This window comes from Hibiscus syriacus, unplaced genomic scaffold (genome assembly GCF_006381635.1).
Source record: "Hibiscus syriacus cultivar Baekdansim isolate YM2019G1 unplaced genomic scaffold, ASM638163v2 tig00112285_pilon, whole genome shotgun sequence".
In the NCBI taxonomy this organism is placed as follows: domain Eukaryota; kingdom Viridiplantae; phylum Streptophyta; class Magnoliopsida; order Malvales; family Malvaceae; genus Hibiscus; species Hibiscus syriacus.
Genome location: NW_024063293.1, coordinates 3,864,452 through 3,877,607, shown reverse-complemented (window position 1 = coordinate 3,877,607; position 13,156 = coordinate 3,864,452).

The window sequence follows — 13,156 nt, the reverse complement described above, 5'->3', positions numbered from 1 at the left end:
ATTTTCATTTTTATTTTCTCAAATTATCAGTTGCGATTTTTCTCTATCCGATAGCCGTCTTCCGCAACAATTGGTATCAGAGCCAGATTAGAGTGTGTAATATCTACTTATTGTCTTTGTGGTTGCCACCAAAAGGTGGATCCTCCAACGTAAGAAAGTAAGAAGTTATTACCCATTCTTTGAAGGTTCCAGAGAATTATTCATGATAGTGAAATAGTGGGAGCTATCTAAAAGCTATGGCAATGAAATTTGATATTGAAAAATTCAATAGTAGAAATTTCTCATTATGGAAATTGAAGATGAAGACCATCATGAGGAAAGATGGTTGTCTAGCAGCTATCAGTGAAAGGCCGATGGATTTCACAGATGAAAACAAATAGATCGAAATAGACGGGAATGCTATGACAAACTTTTATCTAACATTAGCAGATAAAGTATTGTCAAGCATCGAGGAGAAGAAGACAGCTAAGGAGATATGAGATCATCTCACCAAATTGTATGAGGCCACATCGTTGCACAATAAAATTTTCCTTAAGAGAAAATTGTACACTCTCCGTATGTCAGAATCTACTTCAGTGACGGAGCACGTAAACACACTGAACACGTTATTTTCTCAGCTTACATCCTTAAGATGTACAATAGGATAACAAGAACGTGATGAACTTCTACTTCAAAGTCTACCTGATTCGTATGATCAACTCATCATCAACTTGACAAACAGTAATGTCACCAGTCTAGTCTTCGATGACGTTGCAACTGATGTTCTCTAAGAAGAAAATCGACGCAAGAACAAGGAAGACAGACAAGTAAATCTGCAACAAGCAGAAGCATTGACAACGATGAGAGGGAGATCAACAGAACGTGGCCAAAGCAGCAGTCACAAACATGGTAGTTCGAAGTCGAGGAGCAAGAAGAATTTAAAGTGCTACAACTGTGGAAAGAAGGGTCACTTGAAGAAGGATTATTGGAGTCTAAATAAAAACTCCAATCCACAAGGTAATACCGCAAACACTTCAGATGATGGAGATGTTCTATGCTATGAAGCGTTAACCACCGTGGAAGGCAGAAAAAGATTTGCAGATATATGGCTCATTGATTCAGGAGCAACATATCACATGACCTCAAGAAGAGAATGGTTCCATCAGTATGAACCTGTCTCAGGAGGATCTGTGTATAGTTGCAAGGATCATGCCTTAGAGATCATTGGCGTGGGAACTATCAAATTGAAGATGTATGATGGAACAATTAAAGTTGTTCGAGATGTGCGGCACATGAAAGGCCTGAAGAAAAATTTATTATCATACGGATTGTTGGATAATAATGCAAGCAAGATTGAAACACGAAAAGGAATCATGAAGGTGTTCCGTGGAGCGCTTGTGGTGCTGAAAGGCGAAAAGATAGCTGCAAACTTATACATGCTGAAGGGATAGACTTTGCTAGAAGCAGAAGCCTCTGTTGCCTCATGTAGTTCAAATTCTGCAATGCTATGGCATCAGAAACTTGGACACATGTCAGAACAAGGAATGAATGTCCTTGTGGAACAAAACCTATTTTCAGGCTTAACAAATGTAACACTTCCTTTGTGTGACCATTTCATAACAAGTAAGCAGTACCAGTTGAAATTCAACAAATCAAATTCTAGAGGCAAAAGTGTTCTAGAATTGGTTCACTCTGATGTATGGCAAGCACCAGTTACATCCCTAGGTGGAGCAAAATACTTTCTCATTTATTGATGACTACTCCAGGAGATGTTGGGTGTACCCTATCAAGAAGATGTCAGACGTATTTCCAACTTTCAAAAACTTCAAGGTGCGGGTGGAACTTGATTCTGGAAATAAGATCAAGTGTTTCAGAACATATAACGGAGGAGAATACACAAACGAAGAATTTGATGAATTTTGCAGGAAAGAAGGCATCAAAAGACAGTTCACAATGGCAAACACTCCTCAACAAAATGGAGTGGCAGAGCGGATGAACAAAACCTTGTTAGAAAGAACAAGAGCAATATTAAGGGATGCAGGCCTAGAAACATCATTCTGGGCAGAAGCAGTCAATACCACATGTTATTTGGTGAATCGAGCTTCATCAACTGCAATAGAGCTGAAGACACCAATAGAGACGTGGACTGGTAAATCAGCTGATTATTCAAACCTCCATATATTTGGAAGTATTGTGTACGTGATGTATAACTCCCAAGAAATCTTAAAGCTGGATCCAAAATCCAGGAAAAGCAAATTCTTGGGGTATGTTGATGAAGTAAAGGGGTATCGCTTGTGGGATCCCACTGCCCGCAAAGTGATCATCAGCAGGGATGTCATCTTTGTAGAAGATAAGCTACAAAGAAAAGAAGACGATGATAGCATTGAAAAGTCAGAGACTACACAGATACATGTAGAAAAAGAGGTTGAACAAGGAGATTCTTCTGAAGCAGAAACATCACATGATGAACAAGAACCAGAGAGTTCTGAAGCTCCAACAACTCGTCAATAAAATCGTGTGAGAAGACGTCCCAATTGGCACTCAGATTATGTTATAGAAGGAAATGTTGCATACTGCCTTTTAATAGAGGACGGTGAGCCATCAACAAACCAGGAGGCAATAAACAGCTCAGATGCTTCACTGTGGATGATGACGATGCAAGAAGAAATCGAAGCCATTCATAAAAATATACATGGGACCTTGTGCCACTACCACAAGAAAGGAAGCCAATTGATAACAAATGGGTCTTCAAAATCAAGCGAAATGGTGACGATCAAGTTGAGAGGTATCGTGCAAGATTGGTGGTCAAAGGATATGCTCAAAAAGAAGGTATTGATTTCAATGAAATATTTTCTCATGTGGTTTGACTAACAATAGTTCGAGTAGTTTTGGCAATGTGTGCTACATTGAACTTACATCTAGAGCAGTGTTGAAAACATTTTGATATTTCGATACAACAAATTAAGTTAAATGAATTTTAAGATTTTCCAAAAAGATTTTCTAAGTATATTCGATATAATTATTCGAATATCAAAACATTAATCTAAATCTTTCAAAAGTAATTTTTAATCCTTACTCAAGTGTAAAATTAAGTTTTAATCTTAAAACAATTTCAAAATAATTTTACAAAGTATTTCGAACCGTTTCAAAGCCAAAAATTCCAGATTGCTCAGAGGGAACTGATTCCCCCTGAATGGTTTGGCTCCGAGAATTCTAGTATGCTCGGAGGGAACCGATTCCCCCCAGGGGGTACCGATTCCCCCCACTATTCAACGGTCGAAATATTTGTATTTTACACTTAGGGAACCGATTCCCTATGAGGGGTACCGAATCCCCCACGCTCCAAACTGTTTTATTAATTGATTTCACACTAAAACAACTATATTATCTTCATTAATGATCCCCCAACGTTCAAAAGTGATTCAAGGTGTATTTAAGCAAGCTTAGAAGCCATTGATCAAGAACAATAAACATCAAGCAACTAGAATCAAGAGAGAATCAAAGAGAAAACATCAAACCTCAAGTTTGAGCATTTCAAGCCTATTTTTCATTCAATATTCTTTTTTCTTTCAAGAACACTTATTGTGCTCAATTGTATTCATTCTTGAGTGTTCTTTTCTTTGTTCTAGAATTGTGCAAACAATCTACCTTGTGAGGATTTCCTTGTAAGTTTGTAAATTTGTATTGTTCTCTTTGGGAGAGAGTATTCTCAAGAATTTAGGGTATAATTCTTGAGGGTTTGTAAGGTTACTCTTTGTTCTCAAAAGAAAGACAAATTTGTGAATTTGTGGAAAATCCTTAGTGTGGATAGCTAAGGTAGTGGACGTAGACTTTGGTTGAGAAAGTCGAACCACTCTAAATCGCTGTGCAAATTTCTTTCAATTTTCTGCAAAAGCTTCCACTAAAATTTTAATTGCCAATTCACCCCCCTCTTGGCCATATTCGTCAATCAATTAACTCAACAATTGACATCAGAGCCTAACTCATTTGAAGGTTTAATCACCTCTTGAGTCAATTCGGGAAGAGTTACATCGATAATCAAAGTCATCAATGGCCTCTACTTCAAACTTCGACTCCGGTCTCGATTCGATGCCCGTCAACAAGCCTCCTTTATTCAATAGGGCTAATTATGCCTATTGGAAAAATAGGATGATGTACTTCATTCAAGCAAGTGACATGGGAGCATGGAATGTCGTAGAAGAAGGATACTTCAAGCCTCTCACTCATCCAAGATTATGGAGTGAAGGAGAGACAAAAATGTTCCAGCTCAACTCCAAAGCCATCCATATCATATTTTGTGCTCTTGGACCAGATGAATACGGAAGAGTTTCATCTTGTACAACTGCCAAAGAAATATGGGACAAACTTCAAGTCACTAATGAAGGTATCGATGAGGTAAAGAAATCTAAAATTAGTATTCTAACGCATAGCTATGAAAATTTCAGGATGAAACCAAATGAAGATATCAAAGCTATGACGGATAGATTCTCAACGATTGTCAATGGTCTCAAATCATATGGAGAGATCACTTCAAATGAAAAGCTTGTGAGGAAGTTAGTTTACTCCCTTCCAATGGCAATCAAAGAAGACGACAGTCATCGAGTCTAAGGATCTAACATCCTTAACTCTTGAAGAGCTAATCGGTTCACTCCTCACTCATGAAATGATGCTTGAAGATGAGGTGGACCTTGATAAGATTGAAGAGACACCAAAGGAGAAGGAGAAGAAGAAAAACATTGGAGTTGCTTTCAAATCCATAAAAAATGAGAGTGATTCGGATGAAGATGACAATGACGAGGAAATGACATTGTTTGCCAAACGGTTCAGAAAAATGATGAGACCTTACCAAGGAAGAAAATTCAAACGAAATGAAGGCCTCAAAAAATGAACCAAAAGAGAAGGACCCGATCATTTGCTATGAATGCAAAAAGCTGGGGCGTGTCAAATATGATTACCCACAATTGAAGAGAAATGGTCAATCAAAGAATAAGCACAAGGCTCATGTGGCTACATGGAGCGATGAAGAAGGTTCCGATGAAGAGAAACAATAAATAGCAAACTTATGCTTGATTGCATTCGGGGAAGATTCTAAGGTAACCTCTAACTCATCTGATTTTGATGATTTATCCTATGATGAGTTATTAGAGGAATATAATGGGTTGGCTTTGGATTATGAGAAATTGTTTTTAAAATATAAAAATGATGTTTCAAAATTGAAAAATGAAAATAAACTCATATCCAAAACCAACAACGATCTTGAAAGTAAAATCAAAGATTTGCAAATCAAACTAGAAGAGTTTGAAAATAAAAATTTGGATTTGTAAAATTTACTTTCAAAAGTCAATAATGATCATCAAAAGAAAATTGATGATATTAAAACTTCTTTTGATAAAGTTGGAACAAAAATTTTTGAAAATGGAGAAAATTCAAAATCCAACTTTGTTAAAAAAAATTTTAAAAACTACAATCATAGAGGTCCCCAAAGAACCTCTAATGAAAAAATTGTTAGAAGTATATGGGTTCCTAAAGAGCTCATTACTACTAAAGATAAGGATATCCTACACAAATGGATACCTAAGGGGACTATGATTTTGGAAACTAATGAATATGGACCCAAAAGAATTTGGGTACCAAAAATTAGAAATTAATCTATGTTTGTAGGAAAAGAAGCATTGCTACAAGTCACGGGAAACAAATCCAAATTCATGGTACCTTGATAGTGGATACTCAAGACACGTGACCAGAGACAAAAACTGGTTCATTGAGCTTAACGCCAAAAATGGAGGAGAAGTGACTTTTGGTGATGATTCAAAAGGTCACATTGAAGGTATTGGTACTATTGGTAATACCTCTTCCATACAAATTAAGAATGTTTTATATGTGAATGGAATAAAGCATAATCTATTGAGTATTAGTCAACTTTGTGATAAGGGATTCAATGTCATGTTTGATATTAATGGTTGTAAAATCATTGACATTGCATCTAATCAGATTATGCTTGTTGGTCATAGAATAGGAAACATATACATGGTACATTTAGATTCTATTGATATGACTAATTTGTGCCTAGTTTCTAAGGATGAACATGATAGTTGGTTATGGCATAGGAGACTAGGACATGCTAGTATGAGTGTTTTGCAACAACTAACTCAAGGTGATTTAGTTCAAGGGTTGTCTAAGCTTAAATTTGATAATGATAAAATATGTGATGCTTGTGCTAAAGGAAAACAAAAGCGAGTTTCTTTTAAATCCATTAATGAAGTATCAACTAGTAGAGTATTACAATTGATCCATATAGATCTTTTTGGGCCAACTAGGACTACTAGCTTGGGTGGAAAACAATATGCATTTGTCTTGGTAGATGACTATTCTAGATATACTTGGGTTCTATTCTTAAGTACTAAAGATGAAGCATTAGAAAAATTCATCACTTTTTCAAAAATAATCCAAAATGAAAAAGGTTACTCTATAACTAGTGTTAGGAGTGATCATGGCACTGAATTTGAAAATCTTGGATTTACTGAGTTTTGTAATTCTAATGGTATTAGTCACAATTTTTCAGCACCTAGAACCCCTCAACAAAATGGAGTTGTTGAGAGCAAAAATCGAACTTTAGAAGAAATGGCTAGAACCATGCTTTGTAAAAATAATTTGCCAAAATATTTTTGGGCGGAAGCCATAAATACCGCTTGTTATGTTGTAAATCGAGTAATGATTAGGCCTACTTTAAAGAAAACTCCATATGAAATTTTCAAAAATAAAAAGCCTAACATTAGCTATTTTCATCCTTTTGGATGTAAATGTTTTGTTTTAAACAACGGTAAAGAAAACCTTGGCAAATTTGATGCCAAAAGTGATGAAGGAATTTTTCTGGGTTATTCCTTAAATTCTAAAGCTTATCAAGTATTTAATAAAATAACTTTAGTTGTAGAAGAGTCTATACATGTTGTTTTCGATGATAATCCCCTTCCGAGGAAGGATTCTTGTGTGAATGATGATGTAGGTATTATAAATACAAATGGTGTTAGAAATGACATTGGAGAACCATCATCAAAGAAAGAAACGAAAAATTAGGAAACTCACGATCCTCTTGAAAATCCAACCATTGAAGAAAGGGAAATATCTTATCCAAGAGAGTACAACTATGTCAAGGATGGTGAGATTATAGGTGATTCATCCAAAGGGGTAACAACTCAATCTTCTCTTAGAAATATTTTTAATTATGTTGCATTTATTTCATGAATAGAGCCTAAGAATATTAAAGAATCATTAAATGATGAACACTGGATTATGGCTATGCAAGAAAAATTAAATCAATTTGAGATAAGTAAAGTATGGACATTAGTTGAAAGGCCTAGTAATAAATCTACTATAGGTACTAGATGGGTATTTAGGAATAAGCTTAATGAGAGTGGTAATATAGTGAGAAACAAGGCTAGACTTGTTACTCAAGGGTATACTCAAGAAGAGGGCATAGACTATGATGAAACATATGCTCCCGTGGCTAGGATGGAAGCAATTAGAATGTTATTAGCGTTTGCATGTTTTCATGAATTTAAATTATATCAAATGGATGTTAAAAGTGCATTTTAAATGGTTTTATAAAGGAAGAAGTGTATGTGGAACAACCTCTAGGTTTTGAAGATTCAAAATTTTCGGATCATGTTCTTAAATTGACAAAAGCGCTTTATGGTTTAAAACAAGCTCCTAGAGCTTGGTATGAAAGATTGTCAAAATTTTTAATTGAAAAAGGTTTTTCAAAAGGGAAGGTTGACACTACATTGTTTTTAAAGCATAAAGGTAAAGATTTATTAGTAGTTCAAATTTATGCTGATGATATAATATTTGGTTCTACTAATGATGTTCTTTGCCAAGAATTTTATAAGCTAATGCAAAGTGAGTTTGAGATGAGCATGATGGGGGAGCTCTCATTTTCTTGGGACTCCAAATCAAGCAAAGAAAAGATGACATCTTCATCAATCAAGCTAAGTACGTCAAAGATATGCTCAAAAAGTTTGGACTAGAAAATAGCAAACCCCATGACACTCCAATGAGCTCTTCAACAAAGCTTGACTTAGATGAAGGAGGTAAATGTGTAGATGTTAAATTATATAGGTCAATGATTGGCTCTTTGCTTTATCTAACTGCAAGTAGACCGGACATTATGTTTAGTGTTTGCTTATGTGCTAGATTTCAATCATGTCCTAAGGAATCACATTTACTAGTTGTTAAGAGAATCTTTAGATACCTTGAGGAGACTCCTAGTTTAGGACTTTGGTATCCTAGAGACTCTAGCTTTAACTTGCATGCCTTTTCTGATGCGGATTATGGAGGATGCAAATTAGATAGGAAAAGCACCTCCGGTACTTGCCAATTCCTTGGAAATATGCTGATTTCTTGGTTTTCAAAGAAACAAAATTGTGTTGCATTATTTAACACTGAAGTCGAATACATTTCAGCTGGTAGTTATTGTGCACAAGTTTTATGGATGAAACAATAACTTTTTGATTATGGAATTGAAGTTGGTACCATTCCTATCAAGTGTGACAATACTAGTGCTATTTGTCTCACTAAAAATCCCATCCAACACTCTAGAACTAAGCACATTGAAATAAGACATCACTTCATTAGAGACCATATCACTAAGGAAGATGTAGTTCTAGAATTTGTTGATAGTTTGCACCAATTAGTAGATATCTTTACAAAACCTTTAGACAAGGAAAGATTTTGGACACTTAGGAGAGAATTAGGTTTGACCAACCTATCTTCACTTAGTGTTTAAAATAATTTTAGCACTTTTAAGACTAAATGAAAAATGCTTAGAATAGTAATTTTTGATTGCATTCATTGCTATTAGTTAGGTGGAGTTTATGATTCTTGATAAAAATTAACTTTATGTTCAAATATAGTTTAAAGATTAATTTGATTGTTTGAACGTGATTAATTTTCAATATATGAGTTGCCAATACAACTAGAGAAAATTAATTTAGCATTTTGTGTGTTTAAAATCGGATTTTAGCATTTTGGTGCAGAGGGAATCGATACCCCCATGAGGGAACCGATTCCCCCTTTGAAGGGGAACCGATTCCCCCCACAGGGGAATCGATACCTCCCTGGGGTTCTGGCTTTATCGGGTAGAACCCTTGGTTTTGGCTCAAAACCTCTCTTCTCTTCACGCCGTTTATCCCCTCTACTCTCTCATATCTCCATTCTTGCCTCAAAACAACATTTTTAATCGGAATTCTCTTCAAATATCATCTTCTAAACCTGCTAGCATCATTAAAATCGTGCAAACAACATCAAAATCCACTCAATCTCATCTTTCAAGGTAAATTTTTCTAAATTCTCTATTTCATTGATTTTGAACATAAGACTAGTTTTAATTAGTTCTAGATAGAAATAGTGATCGAGAATTGATTGTTTAATGATTAGAAACCAGATATTACAACTAATTTTATAAAAAACACAAGAATTTTCCAAAACTTTTGAAATTTTTGAAATAAAAAAAATGTTTTTCAAATTATTGTGTTTTAATTGAATTATGTAGTTGTTATGAAAACTATACATATATTGTTTTTCAAAATCTTATTTTTCAATAGTTTTCAAAAACTTTGCCCATTAGGATTGATTTAGATAACCTTGAAATATTGAGGACTCAATTGAGTTTTGGGATTGATTGAATTGCATACATGTGTTTTCTAAACTGTAGGTTATCCATTCTATTATGATTTCCTAAACCATGTCCAATCCTAAACGTGCTAGGTCATCATCTAGTCGCTCACACCATCAACCAAATCCACCTCCAAATCCTCCTCCTATTCCTGAAATTCCAATTCCTAATCCTAATCCAGTTGATCCCAATATAACTATCCAAAATTCATGCTTCAATCATCATGGTCCTAGAAATCATCATTTTTGGTATTATCAATATTTCTCATAATAAAAGAAGGGATAGTGCGAGTGTCTTAGACCTTCATGAACGTTTTCTTCATCTAATGATTTCTTGGTGGTTTCGACCATCCGGAGGTCATTATTATACTCTTAGAGCCTTGGATCTTTGATGGTTACATTGTTTCGAAAACAGTAATAAAATAAACCTACCTCAGATCATTTTTGCTGAAATTGTTGAAACTGTAAATCTTGTTCCTAACAAGAAACTCTGTTCATCTCTAGTTTACGGTTGCATTTTGAGTAATCTTTTTTCTAAAGCTGGGCTTAGAGTTGGTCTAGATGTTTCCTTTCCTCTAAAGAAACAAATTAATCTTCTTTCCTTAACGAGAGCGGGATGGATAAAGGATAAGGAAACCGGTGAATGGGTTCGATCTTCTGAAAATACTCCGGGAGCTAGTTCTTCACGAGCTCCACCAGAAGGTGACGATGATCCCGATCTTGAACAATTAATGCGAGACATCGATGAAGTCGAAGATGAGCCTGAACAGCCCGAGGAGCAGCTCGAGGAGCAAGCACAACAAACGCATCAAATGCCTCCATATTTTCAATCTTTTATGGAGACATTCGATTTCCGATATGCTACCATGGATTCGCGCTTTACTTCTATAGAGTCTCATTTATCCACAATGGGAGCTCAACAATTAGAAATTCTCCGAGAGATGCGCACAAACAACGCTTCGATGAATGAACGTATTGATGCACTCTCACATGAGATGGCTGCTATGAGAGCTTGTTTTCCTCCTCCCGATCCGGATGTTTGATTATGTGTTTAACTTTAGAACTTTGAACTAAAAGATTATTGTTTCAACATTTTGAATATTTTGGAATGTTTGATTTTGTGGATTGTTAGACTTTGGATTTGTTTGGATGTTTGAACTTATATATTTGGTGTGGTTAAATTTATTCATTATTGCATCATTTACATCATGTTAGATATATGACCAATTTTGCCATGTCACATTAATTATGAATATTGATTAAGAAACTAATGGCTAACGTTTCTCTTGATTGTGATCTTAGTAGCTTAAACTATATATAATCAATTTGGCTAAGTAATTTGAAAACCTTGTTTAAATTCTTTTAAAATGTCCTTTTGATTTAACAAAAAGAAGGAGAAGTGTTAAATGTTTTAAATGGGAGAAGTGTTAAAGTAAGGGGGAATAATTTCAAAACTTGATTTCAAACTTAAAATTACTAAAATGTTTTGTTATATCAAAAAGGGGGAGATTGTTGAAAACATTTTGATATTTCGATATAACAAATTAAGTTAAATGAATTTTAAGATTTTCCAAAAAGATTTTCTAAGTATATTCGATATATTTATTCGAATATCAAAACATTACTCTAAATCTTTCAAAAGTCATTTTTAATCCTTACTCAAGTGTAAAATTAAGTTTTAATCTTAAAACAATTTCAAAATAATTTTACAAAGTATTTCGAACCGTTTCAAAGCCAAAAATTCCAGATTGCTCAGAGGGAACCGATTCCCCTCAGGGGTACCGATTCCCCCCACTGTTCAACGGTCGAAATATTTGAATTTTACACTTAGGGAACCGATTCCCTATGAGGGGTACCGATTCCCCCCACGCTCCAAACTGTTTTATTAATTGATTTCACACTAAAACGGCTACATTATCTTCATTAATGATCCCTAACATTCAGAAGTGATTCAAGGTGTATTTAAGCAAGCTTAGAAGCCATTGATCAAGAACAAGAAACATCAAGCAACTAGAATCAAGAGAGAATCAAAGAGAAAGCATCAAACCTCAAGTTTGAGCATTTCAAGCCTATTTTTCATTCAATATTCTTTTTGCTTTCAAGAACACTTATTGTGCTCAATTGTATTCATTCTTGAGTGTTATTTTCTTTGTTCTAGAATTGTGCAAACAATCTACCTTGTGAGGATTTTCTTGTAAGTTTGCAAATTTGTATTGTTCTCTTTGGGAGAGAGTGTTCTCAATAATTTGGGGTATAATTCTTGAGGGTTTGTAAGGTTACTCTTTGTCCTCAAAAGAAAGATAAATTAGTGAATTTGTGGAAAATCCTTAGTGTGGATAGCTAAGGTAGTGGACGTAGACTTTGGTTGAGAGAGTCGAACCACTCTAAATCGTTGTGCAAATTTCTTTCAATTTTTTGCAAAAGCTTCCACCAAAATTTTAATTGCCAATTCACCCCCCTCTTGGCCATATTCGTCAATCGATTAACTCAACAAGCAGCTAGATGTTAAAACATCTTTTCTTCATGGAAATCTTGAAGAATATATTTACATGCTCCAACCTAAAGGTTTTGAAGAAAAAGAAAAGAAGAACTTGGTTTGCAGGTTGAACAAATCTCTGTACGGTCTAAAGCAGGTGTCGAGGTGTTGGTATAAGAGATTTGATTCATTCATTATATGTCTTGGATACAACATACTTAACACAGACCCTTGTGCTTATTTCAAGAGGTCTGGTGATAACGATTTTGTTATATTGTTGTTGTATGTAGATGACATGTTGGTTGCAAGACCCAACAAAGATCATATTGAAGAATTGAAGGCATAACTGGTTAGGGAATTTGAAATGAAGGACTTGGGATCAGCAAACAAGTTTCTAGGGATGCAAATTCACCGAGATAAAAGTAATAGGAAGATTTGGCTTTCACAAAATAATTACTTGAAGAAGATCTTGTCAAGATTCAACATGCAAGATTGTAAGCTAATTTCTACCCCTTTTCCTATTAACTTCAAATTATCCTCCAGTATGAGTCCTAACAGTGAAGAAGAGAGGATGGAGATGTCTCGAGTGTCGTATGCATCAGCAGTGGGAAGTTTAATGTTCGCTATGATATGCACAAGACCAGACATTACACAAGCAGTGGGAGTGGTTAGTCGGTACATGGCGAATCCAGGCAAAGAGCATTGGAATATTGTAAAGAGGATCCTAAGATACATCAAAGGGACCTCAAATATTGCATTATGTTACGGAGGATCAAACTTACTAATCAATGGTTATGTAGATTCTGACTATACAGGGGATTTGGATAAAAGCAAATCTACTACAGGATATGTGTTCAAAGTTGCTGGTAGAGCTGTAAGCTGGGTTTCAAAATTGCAGTCAGTTGTGGCTACATCCACAACAGAGGCAGAATATGTAGCAGCTACACAAGCCAGTAAAGAAGCAATTTGGTTGAAGATGCTATTGGAGGAGCTTGGGCATAATCAAGAGCATGTTTCTCTATTTTATGACAG